The sequence below is a fragment of the Mytilus trossulus genome, chromosome 5, assembly GCF_036588685.1.
Source record: "Mytilus trossulus isolate FHL-02 chromosome 5, PNRI_Mtr1.1.1.hap1, whole genome shotgun sequence".
Lineage (NCBI taxonomy): Eukaryota > Metazoa > Mollusca > Bivalvia > Mytilida > Mytilidae > Mytilus > Mytilus trossulus.
This window is the reverse complement of record NC_086377.1, coordinates 79,276,340-79,281,307: the sequence shown is the minus strand read 5'-3', so window position 1 is coordinate 79,281,307 and position 4,968 is coordinate 79,276,340. Positions and strand designations below refer to the sequence as shown.

The 4,968-nt window shown below is 30.6% G+C and overlaps 1 long non-coding RNA gene across 1 annotated transcript; it reads right to left on the bottom strand.

Moving 5' to 3' along the window:
- Nucleotides 1-264: 264 nt before the first annotated feature.
- On the bottom strand, nt 265-3,932 carry LOC134717491 (uncharacterized). The gene is made up of 4 exons (XR_010107342.1): nt 3,705-3,932; nt 2,645-2,849; nt 2,057-2,128; nt 265-1,065 (listed from the first exon to the last, which is right to left on the bottom strand). It is a non-coding gene; the product is annotated as an uncharacterized LOC134717491 (long non-coding RNA).
- Nucleotides 3,933-4,968: the final 1,036 nt, after the last annotated feature.

The window sequence follows — 4,968 nt, the reverse complement described above, 5'->3', positions numbered from 1 at the left end:
CCAAAAAAATGGTCCAATGAATATTTTTTTAAATTTGACATAAGATGGTCATTACAATGAGCTTTGAAAAGAAATAAAAAAAAATATGGGTCACCAGACTATTTTTTGCCCCAAAAACGTTTTTGTGACCCCTAACGAAACAGTGATCAACAGCAGTTTTTTGTATATCATTCATCATTGGTGACCAAACTTCACCAAAGTGTGACATATGTTGTCATATCCTTAGTTAAACTAACACAGAATAATACAGTTTCCAAAGGCAATGAAATGAGAACATTTATTTTGTTTCTATGAACAACGGTTACCATGGCAACAGGACATGAAGTTGGAAAATTCAAGTTTTTGCATTGTTCTGATGTGCAAGAGTTACAACCCAACAGACAATAGAAGATCAAATCCCATGATTTTAGAGCAACAACACATGGCTTCTATGTAAATGTAAACAAATACTATGATACATTATAATGCAGCTTGTTTTAGCATTACTGTGGTATTAATGAGCAAAATAAATTAGTCAGAATAGCAAAAATCACCAAATATTTTATTTTTTTTAAATTATCGATTCATAGATAACAGTCATGCAAGTAAATGGATAAAAAGACTTTGTCACCTTTTCCTCAATAAATGATTTAAGTTGATGAAGCATAATGACAATACATTATATATTTCAGTTGTCATAGTAACATAACCAAACAATTCTGAAATTATAACTTTTTCAAAGGTTTTTCAACTTCCTTTATTTTGAATGCCTCAATAATCAAGCAAACATATAACTGTTATATTTACAAATATGTAAATAGTTTACTCCTCTGTTTCAGTCAAGTATTGATTGATAGTCATAGCATTATTAGAGTTCACTTTGTTCTCAGTCAAAATTGTCAAACCTTCCATATTGAATAGTACATGTTGCTCCCAGTCAGATATATCATATTACTATTAGTGGCAATTCTTTTCTTTTGAAATCTTTGTTTTCTGGTTATCTGTTTCCCACTCTAATTTCTTATTTATACTTTCCCAAACTCTCTGGGTAAACTTTCCTAGGGAATATTCTGATGCTGCATTTACCTGAAAATTTAATTTATTTATTTGTAATGAAAAGGTGTAATATATACAAATAAACTACTAAATCTATATATTATTTCAGTGAGTGCAAAATTAATCCAATCATGCATTACAACATCAATTTAAAAAGATTATATTATACCTGACTAACAAAGGTACTCCTTAAGGGGGCTCCTGGGTATAAATGATTTATAATATGATATATGGCCAGGTTTTTGAAGTGATTGCAATAATTAGGTCAGCTGATGGGTATGCATTTTATATTGCTTCTGCATATGATGGACATCCTTTTGAGTGGTTTTTGTTTTGTGTACAATGACACTTTGGAATGCAATCATTGACAATATATATGCTATAGGCAGCTTTATAGTGTCCAATGCAAATTCAAGGTCTACATGTATATTTAATAGGTGTGACCTTTACTGTCTACCTTAAATCAATACAGTTGAACTGTTCTTGTTGGTATAAATTTACATATATATGCAGCATGCGACCAAGTTTGTGATAAACATAAGTTATCTACATAACGAAGTTATCTTCATTGTCATAATTGTGGCACATAAGAACCAGTGACAGTCTTGATTATATACTTTGTATTTAAGATGTAAAATACAGTACAAATCAATAGTGTAAAATGTGATCACTGTGACCTTCTTTTGTCTGGAGGCTGAGTTACTAACTGAGACTCTGAGAGTATATATAAGTTTGCATGATCTGACACCTTTTAGTTGCTGAGATATACATTTGTTGTATATGAAATTGGATTTTTAATGTTACAAAAGTCAGTGAAGTGGAAAATGTAGGTCAGTGACATCTGTGTACAAATTTACATGATCCTACATTTTATAGTTGTCTACTAAATATATTGTCCAAAAAAAAATGTTGTAAATGCCGGAAAAACACCGTTATCAGATTAAAAAGTCTCAAATGAAACCTAAGTTTTTTTTTTCTCAAAGGTAACTACATGTAATTATCCTAAAATGTATGTATTTACCATTGACAGCTATCCTTCATTTTTCTGAAATACTGCTGCTAATAACCTGCTGTTAAATGATGACAATGAGACCTACAATTGATAACAAATATAACAAAAATTAAATAATCAAATTTATATAATATATATATAAATGAAAGTGCATGCAGTGTTCAAATACTATAGCTAAAACATATTACATTTAAAATTAACTGGAAACTCAGGCTGTTAACTATGAAATTTGTAATAATAGTATGTATAAAGGCTTTCAAAACCAAATAGGTTACCTTAAATTTGTTGAAATTATACATTAATCTGTTAATATAGATTTCATTTAATAAATAATTCTAGTTCAATATTTTTGTTGAAACAAATTCTGTCATGTTCTATACATGAAAGTCTTCAAGTATATATAACAATGCTTTACCACAAAATTGTTTTTGAAATATTGACCCTAAACTTGAAATTATTACCAAGATCTGTTAATTCACTTTTATGACTGCTTACATGCAAATATGAATATAATTATGGTCCTCATTATACTTTATATCTACTTATAAAAAAAAACCTTTGAAATTACACATGTATATGACTAAAGGTTTTAATTACCTTCCAATTATTCATTAAATTAACCATGTTTAAAACTGTTTCTTCTTTTGAATTTATTTTCAGGATTCTTTTGCAACTGCAAATATTTTCTTTCCAGTTTCATTCTCCTTTTTCTTTAAGTATGGCTGTGAATTCACAGAAAGTACATTCAATCCATTAAGGAAATTGTTGAAATGTGTGGCACAAATTCCTGCATGTATCATTCCTGAAAAATATGATATGAAATGTAAGTCTGCACATGTATTGGTTAATTAGACAAATTATAAACTATTCAGACTTGAGTTCATAATTTTATTTGGGATATTCAATTATTTTTTCAAGTTATATTTATATAATATGATTGTGAATTTAATGTGTACCTTTATTCTTATACATATTCAATGTAGATCACAGACTCATATTCATTTCTAATAATGAGGAATGAGGGTGGGTGCCCCCTTCTTAATTTTCTTTTTTGCTTTCATAGATTATCCTGCATACACATGATTCTAGGTGTTTTTAAATGACTACATATGTAAGGTATGACTATCAGACCACTTGGTCTCTGATCACATGCAAAAGATGACTTAATATGAAAATTCTGATTATAAAATAAAGAAAACTAATAATATTTTAAGTTTGTAAAACTATTATTTTTGTGAATGAATCATTGTGACTGCATTTGTTTACTTTTTCAATTCTAATTTTATTTATGGTTATATAATTGCTATCAAATAAGTGTTTACAAATTAATCCTCCCCTTTTGAAAGCGAAACTAAAAAGCCCCTTATGTATAGATGTATTTGTGTTCATTGCCAAAATGATAAATAACTTCCAGGGGCAAAATTCCAGAAAAATTACTAAGTTCAGCTTCATAAAAAATTTGGGCAGCACTTCCCCTCAAAATAAACCTTTTTACCCTCAAACCACATAAACCCCAGACCATAAAAGAGGGGAATTGAAGAAAGAAAAAGAGAGGTGTGGGGCAGGTTCATTTATTCAAGACATGAAACCATACACCTTCTCCACCCAGTAAAATGTTTAAAGAGAATATATAATAAGGAGAAAATTGAACTCTTACCATGTACAGCTTTTGAATTGATAACAAATTCACCAGTCCCATGTTTTCCCTCGTTTCTACACTGTTAAACGTGTATGATATGCAGGTTACATGCACTGCAGCTACAACGACATGCCATCATATGGTATGGACAAAATGCCCTCCTGGTTCAAGCTTTGAAGTTCGTATTTCCGTTCACAGACAGTATCCGCAGGGGATTTACTCTTAACGAACATATTCTGTGGTAGGTGATGCTAGAGCTAGCCGTCGACCTTCTTCCCAGGTTTCGTCATACGAAAGATCACTGTGATCGGATTCCGAATTTCTCCAACTTCCGAAAACTTATATCATATGACTTTATAAGTTGAGAATCATTCAATACTGTGTGAACTTTCAGGCTGAAGCTATTCATATTCTTTATTTTAAAAGAACGCATGTATATCCTTTATGATAAACCTTCCTTTCTTCTGAGCGACGAGCTGTTACTTAGAAGTTGTTTACACACGTTGTCAACAGACGACATCGGAACTGTTACCGTGACCTAGATATACAGGCGATATATACTAAATTTTTTAATGGGAACCAGTTTTACATCAGTAAAACGTTGTTATCTCCCTTAGTGTCGGGAGCTACCTTACGGGTACAAATTCACTCTATTTAGGCCAAGTGTTATAGATTTTCATTATACATCATCTAAGAAAAATTGAAGAGAGCATATTACAGGAGAGAATTACCTTCTGTAGATACATTTGTATTAAGCGGTAAGTCTAAGGGAATGTCTAAACTTATAATATTCTTAAATCTGACAGTGCGTAAAATTCAAATTGGAAAATGAACGAATGATATGCTTGCAAAATATGATAAGAAAAAGAAGGGGAAAAAAATAGACAACAATAATTAAAAAACTAATTGTTCAGAAAACATTTTCTGAATTTTATTCCACAATTAACTTTCTAAATGATTGACTTTCTGTTTACTGTAGTTGCTGCAGTGAGTCAGCGCCCCCTTACAAAAAAGTTCTGGATTCACCACTGTTCCTTCATACTGATTATAAAATTGTATAGTTTCAAGGATCTCAAGTCAAAATACCGTAGGTCCTATTTAGTATGCGCTTTAACTTCATTTTACTATTTAATCACACATTAACTAAAGTTATAATTTCGTCTTTGCTTTTACGATAATGTTTGGACTTAAGATAACATTCTGTGACCCTCATATCACACATCAATACATGCTTTCTATATTAATGTCAACATGTTAATCTTGTAGAATCAAGTCAGAGCTA